Source organism: Pectinophora gossypiella, chromosome 22, assembly GCF_024362695.1.
Source record: "Pectinophora gossypiella chromosome 22, ilPecGoss1.1, whole genome shotgun sequence".
NCBI lineage: Eukaryota > Metazoa > Arthropoda > Insecta > Lepidoptera > Gelechiidae > Pectinophora > Pectinophora gossypiella.
In genome coordinates, this window is record NC_065425.1 from 623,725 (window position 1) to 637,668 (window position 13,944).

Here is a 13,944-nt window from a genome sequence, read left to right on the forward strand (position 1 = left end):
ACAGGCGTAAATTATCAATGATGCGAGCTATAATTTATAGGATAACTTGTAGTATAACAGGGCAGTAGTTTCCCTCTTGCCTTCTGCCTAGCCGCTGTCTGACGCGAGTGGGATGGCGCCCAGAGTAGTCTATTTCAAAGCCATACTAGGACTCCTGTCCTCCGCCTCTGAATAGTACTAACAGTTACTGCTTCCTTCTGCCAAGTGACGGGTGTCAGGTTATAATTCCTGTGACTCGCCTGTTCCGTGCTGCATTGCCGTACCGATGGCTCCGATCTCCGCCTCTGCAACCGTTGAAGTCTTCACCCGTATCCCGACGTCTCTACATTATACCCCATAGGCTCCGCTTACCTACCCTAAAGATTTGACAGGTCCGATTTAAGACTCCTTCAACGCAATCTCGGTACCCATATTTTTTTTAGTTTGCGCATATAATTTTTTCTGTACTTTTTTCCATATTTTTTTCATCAAGTACATTGTATTACCATATAACTTTTCCGTGGAATTTAATCTCATTCTCTCTTTTGTTACAGAATCAGTGAATTATCAAGTGAAGTGTTATCTTGTGGTGATTGTAACATCTGAAAACTGAGGAAGAGATAAAGGTAAGCTAATAAGTAAATTATATAATATGTACAGTCATGTACAATATAATGTACCTACTTTAGGACTCTGTCGCACTAACATATTTGACATTTAGTGAGACTTACAGTTCAATTAGTCAAAAAAGTTAATGTGACATGGTACCAAAATAGTACATTCATGGTAAAAACTGTTTGAAAATCAGCATTTCATAAATTCGGAAATGTTTTTTTTAGGAATTAAACCAGCTAGACTAAAATTAGAAAATAAGAAAACAACGAATATTCATTTTTCGTATTTTGTAGATGCCTTTCGGCTTTTTTTATGTCTAAAAAAGTTTGTAAGAAAAATATTTTATTTTTAAAGCTATGATCTCCATATTCACATAATACACTACACGTGCGAAGCCGGGGCGAGTTGCTAATGTTATGGTTAAGTATATTATATTTGTGAAATAATTTAAAAGATCGATATGCCAATGATTCTAATATCAGTCTAAAGTACTTTCATCATCATTGTGCTAACTGTTACGTGAATATACAATACATAACATAGGATCATGTCCTCCCGAATACTTAGCAGCAGGCCTATTGCCATTAACCAGACACAAATCCTGAAATCTACGTCATATCAATTATCATCATCATCATCAGCCCATTAACGTCCCCCATACTGGGGCACGGGCCTTCCCTATGGATGGATAGGGAGATCGGGCCTTAAACCATCACGCGGGCCCAGTGCGGATTGATGGTTATTAACGACTGCTAATGAACCCTGGACCAACGGCTTAACGTGCCTTCCGAAGCACGGAGGAGCTTGAGATGATACCTTTTTTTTTGTAGTCACCCATCCTATGACCGGCCTTTGCGAAAGTTGCTTAACTTCAACAATCGCAGACCGAGCGCGTTTACCGCTGCGCCTCCGAGCTCCTCTATATCAATTATCTATGTTCCAAATATGAATTCAAATGTGAATTAATTGGTTTGGCGCCAAAGCCACGAGGGCCGGGAGTCATGTGTTTCCTAACAGGGCTGCCATATCAATTGATTTTTTACCCCTAAATAATCTAAAAATCAATTACATCGATACTATTGTTGGCAACACCAACAATAAAATATATATTTTTTTATTATTGTGGCAACTTTAAAATGGCTCACTCTCTTCCTCCTTCAACGCCATCAAGATGTAACATGTGTGCAAGAAAATAAATATTTTTCTAATACTTTCAACAACGTCTTTGAATACGACCAACCGCAGACCCCAACAACTATCGATATTGAAAATTCTACAGTTTTAATCGATAGTATTGCAATTATTTTACAATTGATATAATCAATTATATTAAGTATGTAAGAATTTACTACATCGATACGAGTTATTGATTTAATTCCAAACATTTTGGCATATCGACGTGTAAATTATTTAGGGGATTAAAAAATCGATATACAGTAAACCGCTCATCGAGCAACACTTGTGTTGGTGTTCCCTTCAACTTGTAACTTGAGTTTCTTTAAGGTAAGGTTGAATAGGGTTCCTTCTGGATAAGTTTATAACACCTTTGACACTTACTTAACTTTTTAAGAGGCAGAATGGTGTCAAGAGCAAACCCATTCAATAAAAAAAAAACTCCTATGCATAGTAAAAACAAAACGTTCTTGCAAATTTTCTTCGTAAAATAAAGCCATAACAGTTAGCACTTCTGAGCAGTCATTTGGCGTGCAAAGGAGCGGAACCAAATGTGTGAAGTCACATTTATAGAATAAGGAACAATACTACGTATAGAACGGCAACTCTCCGCTCCCCACCAGCGGCTGAGCTAGGGTTACCTCACCCCCCTCGAACATAATTTAGACTTGAATCGTATGGTGTCAGACGTCACACACACAGATGCGCGTGTACGATAATGTCAATGGACAAATTCAAATTCAAAAATATCTTTATTCAGTTGGTAACACAGTTACACTTTGAATCGTAAATTTTTACATAACGAACGTCTCATCCGCCTAAAACTACTGAAGCTTCTCACAGCATGTATAGCCGGGGAAAAGAAGCTGCAAGAAAAACCTCGGCACAGGACCCTAGACGTTCTTTAAAAAAAAAAACATAAAATAATGCATAAAATATACAATTGAGTAATTTAGCTGCCTAATATCAGTTCTCAGAAAGTTAATCCCATGCATTCATATCTTCTAAATAATGGACACCTCATACAAAACACTTCGTTTAACACAGACACTACACATTGACGTTATCGTACACGCGCTATCTGTGTGTGTGACGTCTGACTTCCGACTAAAGTAAGACCGAGGGGGTGAGGTAAACCTGAGGCTGAGCTCCCCACCAGAAGCTGAGTTTTGGGATATATCGAATAACAGATTTCCACTCCTCGCGATCTTTTGCCGTTCTGTATTATTACTTATTCTTTGGTATAAGTACAACTAGCCAAGAACACACACAGATACGACACGGCAGCGTGCCAAACGACGCGCATTTGACTGTACTTATCCGTACAGAGCACAGAGCACGGAATCTTAATGTCCGCTATGAGATAATGGATTTATTAATTAAAATAACTTTATTAGTTAAAATGGCTTTTCAACTAATGACTTCTGTGTTGTAGTAGTAAGTTTCTTAATCTGGAGATCCCGGGTTCGATTTCGAGTGGGGACATAACACAAAAGTCACTTTATGATGCCTAGTTTGGTTAGCATTCCATCTAGCCTCATTGGAGAACCGTCGCCAGATTAACAGCTTAACCACTCTTTACAAAATTATTCACTCGAAGGTTGACTCTCCTAAACTTCTTTCCCTTATTAATTTTAATACATACTGTCGTTCCCGGAATCCTAGACCATTCAATCTGTGCGTGTATCGTAATAACACCTCCTTTTACAACCCTATCACCCGTATGAGTCGTCAGTACAACGACCTTGTCGTTAATGACAAGGATATTGATATTTTTAATAATAATTTTCCTGCCTTCATTCGTTTTCTTGTTAGAAACATAATGCTCACCTGAAGATTTGGCCGTAGAGCCATGCATCGTAGATGTTACCATGTTGTTGCGGAGCTAAGTATATTTTATTGTAATATCTTTTAATTTGTGAACGTAAACGTGTTTTCTCATCATAGTATTGTTTAACCTGCATACGTTTAGTTGAGCTACAGTATGAACCTCAAAAAGTGTATTATTTCATAAGATTTGTGTCTGTAACCTGTTACGTGTGTTTATTAAATACATAAATTTCATGCTGGTCTGATCATCCACGCTTTGTTGTAGATTTAATAAAAACCAAAGAAGTCGCAATTTAAAATATGTGTTGCACAAGATGTAGAGCGACAGTTGTTGCTGTTTCTTGTCATTTCTTCTCCTCAGCCATAACACCTTGCGAAATGAAGTAATTCAAAAATGTTACATTGACCTTCAATAAGTTTATCCATGATAATTACGTTGAATAGATGATTCCGATTTCGCTAAAATAGTGCTACGGAAGCGGGCGCGCGTTCCAAATGATAACGTTCGTGCGATTTTACAAAAAAAATATGTCTATTAGTTAAGTCATGTTTTTTTTTGCTGTAAATATTTTTGTTAAAATAGTCCTTTTGTTATTTATATATTTTTTTATGAATTTCGCGTCTAGTCAATGCAAAGTTTGATTACCTGCTCTATTTATTGGTAAAGAAATTATAGAACACCATAGTTTCAGTTGTTTTAAGTTTACGCGGTTATTGGTGCTAATTCCTGTAAATACCATCTAATTTTATTTTAAGTTATATCTGTCATTTTCTTATCCGCCGAAAAGGACAGGGACGGGTAATCGACAAGCATAAAATTTATGGAACACACGTCAATTTTAAGCACAAATCTAAACCAACCGTCTAAAAATTTTACATCAGTCAATAACCCGACACGTTCATTTACTCATTCTTCCTAAAATTAAGAGCTGTGAATCATCCGTCTCTTTCCTTTTCGACGGATATGAAAATGACAGATATAACTTAAAATAAAATTAGACGGTGTCTCCAGGAATCGGGGCCATTATCATAATTAAAACACATAATAACGGGTTCTTACCGCGTTTAAATGGGGATATGAGACTCCCATTCTCATATCCCCATTTAAACGCGGTAATGGGGATATGAGAATGGGAGTCTCATATCCCCATTTAAACGCGGTAAGAACCCGTTATTATGTGTTTTAATTGTAGTTTCAGTTGTCACAGGCCACATGTTCAGAATTCCTTAGTTTACTCGTGGATTTATTTCTATGGACATAATATAACACAAGCTCACCGGCTATATCCATCTGACAACATCCCAATAATTGTAGTCAGATGTGTTGTAGATGATATGTTAATCGAGCCCTACATCCCAAAGCTCAGCTTCTGGTCCCCACCAGCTCAGCTTTAGGTTTACCTCACCCCCTCGGTCTTACTTTAGTCGGGCGTCAGACGTCACATGCACAGACAGCGCGTATACGATAACGTCAATGTGTAGTGTCTGTGTAAAACGAGGTGTTTTGTATGAAGTGTCCGGGGTTTGCGATTATTCTATTTCTATACTGTGACACGTCCCGGTCACTTCATAGAACATACCTCGTTTTACACATTTTTTTTTGTTTCTTTTTTTTTTGACGTGACTAATGTAGATTTGCCGCAGATGGCATTAACTATTTGGCCGGACAAATGGGGAGCGCTGAAGGCTCTCACCCGGTACAACGTTTAAGACAACAGGCCTGAGGGTGCCCAGTTAGGCGCGAACCTCGGCTCAGGGCGTTTTACACAGACACTACACATTGACGTTATCGTACACGCGCTGTTTGTGCATGTGACGTCTGACATCATACGATTCAAGTCTAAACTATGTTCGAGGTGGGGTGAGGTAAACCTAGCTCAGACGCTGGGGGGGAGCGGAGAAATGCCGTTCTATACGTAGTATTATTTCTTATTTTATGCCGACGTGATCGGTGGTGAGCAGTATCGCCGTCTATAATGGTCGAGTCAATTATGTTACTAAAAACTGCATTATGTTTTGTATCCACTCTCAGAGTAGCGTAGTTAATAGAAGTAAATTGCATCTTACTTATATGCAACCACTCAGGAAAACTTCGTTAGCGCGTTTCAGGCCCTCAACTCTGATTGGTTGCTTGATGCTTCATAAAGTGGTTATTGTGAACGTGCACTCAAGGTACGTACGCTGGCATTTTGCTTCCAACGGAAGTCCCTAACATGATATTCCTTGATTGACATTGATCAACAAAGTAACGAGGGAAGAGGTCAGCATACATAAGTGGCGATAAGTTTGATGTATTGACAAATATATAGTCGTATTATAACTTGTAATTCTTGTCAGGGGGAAAATTTCACACAGCCAAACTTGAAATTTTGCGACACCTCATTTGTGTAACTATTTTTTTTATTGTAAATTTGTCGCAGACGCCATTAGTTACTTGGCAGAAGAAATAGAAAGCTATAAGCGCACTCACCCGGTATAAAAAAAGACAACAAGGCTGAGGGTGCCCAGTTGGCTGCAAACCACGGCTTAGGGTCTGATTTTTTTTTTTTGACGTGACTTATTGTGGATTTGCCGCAGATGGCATTAACTACTTGGCCTGACAAATGGGGAGCGCTGAAGGCTCTCACCCGGTACAACGTTTAAGACAACAGGCCTGAGGGTGCCCAGTTGGGCGCGAACCTCGGCTCAGGGCGTCGTCTGAGAGGAAAAATATTAGAAAGAATTAATCGACCCTAGTGGGTCGATAGCGATAAGCGCTGAATGAGGGAAATCGTCGACCACGCCGGCGGGGTCGGTATCGGGACCCTGAAGTGTTTGGTGTCGCGAGCTGATTGGCTGCCTCTATAGTTAGAGTAATCAGGTCGTCGGGATCGTATATTACGTCCTTCGGTTAGGGTCTGAGGTGCGCAACAAACTGTATACAGTGCACCACATCTGTCACCTTCTCACCTAATTTTGAGTTCTTTATCGTACCATATCATTTTGTGTCCCCGGTAACAGGCAATGCGATATGGGATCGCATTGTGAGGGAGCCCTTAAAGTATTACGGAGGAATTCTACCTTTATCAAGAAAAAAAAACGATTGTAAGTGACAGGAGCTTTCGCGGGCTGTCTCGGCAATCAGACACAGTCGCGGACCAATCAGAGCGCGCCACGTCACATGGCGTTGAAAGGACTTGATGACGTAAACTGTAGTCGCTAGTGATGGGTCTTTTTATAATTTGAATGAATTTATTACACTAAAGGCCTCCGTGGTTCAGTAGTTGAGCGTTGTGCTCACGATCCGAAGGTTCCGGGTTCGAATCTCGGTGGGGACATATCACAAAAATCACTTTGTGATCCCTAGTGTGGTAGGACATTACAGGCTTCTTCTTCTTATCGTGTGGGTTGTGAGGTAGAATACCAACCTCATCAACCCTGGTGTCAGGGTTATAATTGAGCCACCAGAGGCCACTGACAGGCCGTTCACCTAATTGTCCAAAAGTAAGATGATCCGTGCCTTGGAATGCACGTTAAGCCGTTGGTCCCGGTTACTACTTACTGATGTAAGTACGTAATCGTTACATGAGTCATGCCAGGGCCTTTGGCGGCTCAATAGTAACCCTGACACCAGGGTTGATGAGGTTGGTAATCTATCTCACAACCCATACGACAGAAGAAGAAGATGTATGTATTATTATTAGATTACCTAATTCATATCCAAACAAATATCTTAGCCAAATACTGTTCTCATTATGTTATAATACCTATGATTTATCTTAATACTAGCAGTATATTATTGTCACATTATTATTGTCGTTGGCACAGGTGTATGGCTGACATAAATTACTGTTTGTCTCCACCAGTCATATGGGGATTAACAACTCTATGAATGTACCTACTAGGGTAGTAAATGTGACAATATCAACTTCTTATATGTTATGAGGTCACAGCCTAAACTTACATTATATAAACAACATACATACATACATAAATTCGTGCCTATTTCCCAACGGGGGTAAGCAGAGACTGTAGAATTCCATTTGCTTCGATCCTGACACACTTCTCTTGCTTCTTCCACATTCATCAATCGCTTCATACACGCACGCCGGTTCAGAGTAGATCGTACTAAACCTTTTCTAAGGACATCTTCAATTTGGTCAATGTAAGTCCTTCTAGGTCTTCCTCTGCCAGCTCTACCATCAACTTTCGCTTTATATACCGCTTTCGCAATTCTATGTTATATTATATAAACAAAACAGTATAAAAATATCTTAACTTATATTTATATACTATAGTGATGTTCCGAATATCCGTATCCGTATCCGCGGATATCCGAGATAAAATAAAAATCCGTATCCGTGTCCGTTACTTTTCATGCGGATCTTTTACGGATCTTTTTCAGGTGATTAAGTAGAATGATTAAATAAAAAGGCTATAAAATTCCATTAAGATTGTTTTTATTTCTTAAAATCAAATATTTGGCACCTTAATATTGCAAACATTTAGATAGATAGATCTTTATAATGAAAGTAAGATAAAATATCACTTTTATAACAATGAAATAACAAACACTTTAATCTTTTTGTTTAAGAAAATAAAGATCCGTATCCGTATCCGCGGATCTTTACACTAAATATCCGTAGTCAGATCCGTATCCGCGGATATACATTTTTACGATCCGGCACATCACTAATATACTAATTTATAGTATGGACTATGTTTTAATAAACTTGGTTCTTACCTTCGTTTATCTGTTAAATGTTTTAGTGTTTGTTTTTCAAGTAACTCGCCCAGGACCTTTCTAGAACACCAACAAAATCAAATTACAGCGAAAATTCAATCAGAATCACCACCCAGTATCGACATAACATCAATCAAAACACCCCTATTCGGTAACACTCTCGAACTTCACCTATCTAGTCATGTTAGCTACTCAATCGATCAATTAGTTGTTAGTATCAATTGTATTCATTCTAACACCACTTAGCGGAATTAGATTTTAGGCCTATAAGTTCTACTTAACTTTTCGCCCGCTGTCTTGTCCACGTGGACGGCACAATACAATACAATACAATACAATACAATACAATACAATACAATACAATACAATACAATACAATACAATACAATACAATACAATACAATACAATACAATACAATACAATACAATACAATACAATACAATACAATACAATACAATACAATACAATACAATACAATACAATACAATACAATACAATACAATACAATACAATACAATACAATACAATACAATACAATACAATACAATACAATACAATACAATACAATACAATACAATACAATACAATACAATACAATACAATACAATACAATACAATACAATACAATACACTTTATTGCACCAAAATAAAAAGAAAGACTTACAAAAAAGTCTCATAATTAATGATTAAACGAACTTACCTGTACGTGAAGTTCTATCATAATTATACGAAGTGCTTCGTCCGAAGAGATTAGTAAGACTTTAACATATGTAGTATGACTTGGGTGTCACCACTCATGTACTGTAATTTGAGAGAAATAAAGCTTTTTTTTTTTTTTATGTTACTTTAAAGGAGGCTGTATGTATACAACTCCCGTGCCGCGCGGCCGATAGATGTCATTTAGTTCAGAGCTTCGAATACTGTTGATATTTTTGAACCGTCCTGGGCATCATACATAAGGGCGGGTGGGACTTACTAATCTCTTCGGACGAAGCACTTCGTATAATTATGATAGAACTTCACGTACAGGTAAGTTCGTTTAATCATTAATTATACTCGTGCTTCGTCCTCAAGATTAGTAAGACTTTAACATATGTAGACTTTGAGAGGAGGTTCATAAAACATCAACTTAAAGATAAATAAAGACATATTCATATAAATTATGTCATGAAAATTATATTTAGTACTAATAATTTCACAAAACTAACTTATAGATAAGAAAATCACAGTTCTTATTAATAGTAAGTATAACAAATTATTTCTATTTTAATTAATAAATCACAATTTATTCAGAATCACTATTTGTTTCAATAATAGCTCTGGCTATCAATGTGGTATCAGTATTCATAACTGATCTATTATAAAATTTCCAAAAGGTGCTTGAGGATGAACTCCAACCGGCTGTTTTTCTAATTAAATCTATATTGACTCCTGATTTATAAGCCTTAGACGTGGCAGCGTGTCTTGTGCTGTGAGCTGAGAACACTGACACATCGATACCACTATGCATTAAGTTACATTTAATCCAGCGACTTAAAGTTTGTGTGGACACTATATTGTAAGGCTTTCTGAAACTAACAAATAAATACTGTCCATTTCGTAATGGTGCAGTTCGATTGATATACGACACAAGAGTTTGTGCAGGGCATATTTCACACTTTTCAGTAAAAAACGGTAAAACTAATACTGGTTGATTAGATCCTGGGCGTGATGTTTTAATTAGATCGGGAATTTTAATGACAATTTGAGATGGATTAATCTCTATGTTATTAACAACAATTTTCGATAATGTTTGTACCCTGTGTGTTGTCACTAGTGCTAGCAAAGTGATACATTTTTTACTAAGTTGTTCTAACGATAGACTCTCGTTGGGATATTGCTTAGCTAAGTTATTAAGCACATTAGTAGTGTCCCATGTGACGTCGTACTTCGGTAAAGGAGGACGAAGTCGAAACACTCCTTTAAAAAACCTCGAGATTCTATCGTCTTTAGATATTTCAGGACCCAAAATCAACGATAAAGCAGACCTATAACTATTTATCGTACTATACTGACTTCCATAGTTAAAAACATCAGTAAGGAAATGTATGATTTCCGAAATAGAAACTTTAAATAAGTCTAAATTGCGGCTGGCGCAGAAAAGAAACCATTTTTTCAAGCAAACATCGTACTGTTTGATAGAGTTGGGTGCAAGTGAAGCCATCATTATCTCTATAGATTCTGGTGGAACTTGTCTTCGTAATAACGCCCTCCGTACAATATCCCGGCAGCCAGGGTAAGATTGTTCTGGACATTGCGTCTGCTGGAATGAGATATAATTATGTTTTCGTGAGGTTTCAGAATTACTAACTTAGAAATCAACAAGTTATGAAAAATGGGGTACCAGGGCTGTGTTGGCCACAGGGGAACAACCACAATACCCTTAGCTTGATCTGTGATAATTTTTCTAAGCGTTTTAAGAATAATTGAGAAAGGAGGGAATGCATAAAAGTAGTACTTGGACCAACTTATTGTAAAGGCGTTAATAGTGTAAGCATCAGGATCACTATGCCAAGACACATATATATTACATTTTTTATTGATACGACTAGCAAACAAGTCGATTTCAGGCTGGCCAAATGCCCTTGTAAGTCTATTAAAAGCAGTAATACTAAGTTCCCATTCAATATCAGGATGGATACGCCTGGATTCATAGTCAGCAACTACATTTTCACTTGATTTTATATAATATGCATAGACAAATAATTTCTTAGATTCACACCACTGCCAGATATCTCTAGAAATTTTTGTCAAATGGGGGAATTGTACTCCACCCATGCGATTAATATAGCTGATTGCGGTTGAATTGTCTATACGGAGCAATATCTGACAGTCGTAGAAATCTTTAGCAAATATTTTTAAGGCTAAAAATGCCGCGAGTAATTCTAGGTAGTTGATGTGTTGTGTGGCCTCTCTCTGGGACCACTGACCACTGGCTGACTTAGAACCGCAGGCAGCACCCCACCCCGTGGTTGAGGCGTCAGAAAAAATCTCCGCGGCGTAAGTATCATCTCTGATTCTATGCACCGAACTATCAACTGCTGTCAACCACCAATGGAAATCTGCTTGTAATGAATTTGGAATATTCATGAGTTTATTATAATTATTGTGACCTATTAAGTTTATAAATTTACAACGTTCCAAAGACTTTGTGTAAAGCCAGCCATACTCAATACCTGGGCAGGCTGACACTAATAATCCCACAAGACGAGCAAATAATTTAATTTTACATTGTTTAAAAGTCATAAATTTTAGAATTTCATTTTTAATTCGTGTCCTTTTGTCTTGTGGTAAGCTAATTTCAAAATCATGTGAATTTATAATGAATCCTAGAAATTTGCATGTTAATGATGGTTGCAGATTGCATTTTTCATAGTTGATTAGGAAACCTAAAGAAGTCAACAACTTTATTGACATGTTAACATTATCCATGCACCCATCATATGAGATCCCAGTTAGAAATAGGTCATCTAAGTATATTGTCGAAACAAAGCCAGCTAATCGTAACAACTTCATTACAGGTTTCATTATTTTCGTAAAAATGTAAGGTGCTGAGTTTAAGCCAAACGGAAGGACGTTGAATTCAAATATTTTTCCTTCAAAACAGAATCGTAAGTATTTTCTAGAGTCGGGATGTACTTTTATTAAAAGATATGCATCCTTTAAATCTACAGTAGTCATATAAGTATCATGACTTATAAGTTTAACAGCCGTGCGTAAATCTTCCATCTTAAAATGATCAGTGTCAATGAATTTATTGAGATTCTTTAAATTCAAAATGAATCGCATTTTTCCGTTTGGCTTGGGTATTACGAAAATGCTTGATATATACTGGCCCTCACACGATTTACATTCTGCTATCGCTCCAATACAAAGAAGGTTATTAATAGATTCACGAAGGGAAGTCCTCTCCGAATTTGTGTATATTGGTGCAACAGGAATATTATGTTGCACTACTGGTCGTGAAAAGGTAAGTCTATAGCCATTTATCCACGATAAAATGATACAATCTTTTGTAATAAGTGACCATTGTTTGGCAAAGAGACATAACTGACCAGCATATTTTACCTGGTCTACTGGCGGCGGGTCGGCTTGGACGGATGCCGCGATTGCTTGAATGAGGGCTCTGGCTTCCGCCCGGGAGCAGGCTGGCGGTTCCTCTGCGTCCACGTCCCCTGCTGCTGCCTGCGAGCTGGAGGGGGCGCCTTCCAGTTTAAATTTCTAGAAGTGGATGGTTGAGGTTGCGTGGACTTATTGGAGGTCTTCGTCGAGTTGTTTGTTACAACCTTTAGTTCCGCTCCGGACTTAGTAACAGCTTTGGCAGCTCTTAAAGTTTCAGCTAGGTTTTCACCGAAGAGAAACTTATCAATTTTTGAATGTATCAGCTGGTCATTAATATCCTTTTTGAGTGAGGAAAAAGCAAAGTAATAAAATAAAATAATAAAATAAAATAAAATAAAAGTATCTTCGTTTCGCTGAGTCAGCATGTTGTACATCACACATGATACGTATAGCGTCCATCAACTGCTTTAATAACTCATTATTCTTGTCCTTTGACAACATTTGACTGGTAATAACCCGTCCTATACAGGTTATTGCTGATGATAACTGTTTTTGTCTCGCTTCTATTCCCTTGTCCCTTTTCAATGTTAAATCTGGCAGGGCAGCCTTGATCTCTGGATTCAGCTGCGGCGCTGCAATATATGTACAGTTCCTCGGAACTAAGTATTTCTCAAGCAACTCTTTGCGTATGTCTTTATTAAGTCCTTTAGTGGCAATATGTTCTAGACGACTAGCTAACTCTTTGTGAATCTCCTCACCATATTCAGATTTATCTATTGGGTCTTCTCCAAGTATTTCCAAAAGCTCGCTATCAAGTACCTGTTCAGGTATCTCTGTTGTGTCATCATTGGACTTTTGGAGTATATCTGATGACACAGACTGTTGCACATCACATGCTTGTGTGATTGTTGCTACTGGCTGTTGTGCAGACAAAACAGTATTTTCAGACGGTGGTGGCATGTCACATAAGATAACATCATCACTGGGACTAGCGGATACCGGCGGCGGCGGCGGGGAATCGTCTGGAAAAAACAGGCAAGTATATCTACTTTAGAAAGGTTACAACTCCATTGAATTGTACGTCTTTCGTTTAATGTAGGTATAGGCAGACCAATGTACTGCCCGATTGCCGTAGCGTAAGTAACTTATGAGTAAAGTTCCAATTCCACTGAATTGCACGCACCCATTTGTAATACAGTACGGTTAAACAGTCCTATGAGCTGTTCGATGTACTTGCTTATACAGAGTTGAATTTTTTATATACCAAACACTTTTCTCTACTTATTATGAATATAAATACCTGCGTGAGTATGTGGCGACGGCGTAGAATCCCGCGATGACACCGATGTAGGTACATTAGATGATTTTCTGTCTCCTCGTGCTCGCCTAAGTTTTCGTTCTAATTTCCTCAGTTTTCGACTGAGATAGTCGTAATCTTCATGGTCACGTTTTCTTTTAGGCATAATGTAACCTTTTATACACTTAATAACCCTTTTTTAAAAGTTTTTCACAAAAGATTCAA

The 13,944-nt window shown here is 37.9% G+C and overlaps 2 protein-coding genes across 4 annotated transcripts in view; both read left to right on the plus strand.

Moving 5' to 3' along the window:
• Positions 1-13,944, plus strand: part of LOC126377068 (uncharacterized) — a 450,327-nt gene that overhangs the window by 355,165 nt on the left and 81,218 nt on the right. The window lies entirely within an intron of this gene.
• Positions 1-13,944, plus strand: part of LOC126377065 (octopamine receptor Oamb) — a 210,708-nt gene that overhangs the window by 99,101 nt on the left and 97,663 nt on the right. For all 3 annotated transcript variants that reach the window (XM_050024697.1, XM_050024699.1, XM_050024698.1), the window contains one exon: positions 534-605. The gene's annotated coding sequence lies outside the window, so the exon portion shown is untranslated. The remainder of the gene's footprint in view (positions 1-533; positions 606-13,944) is intronic.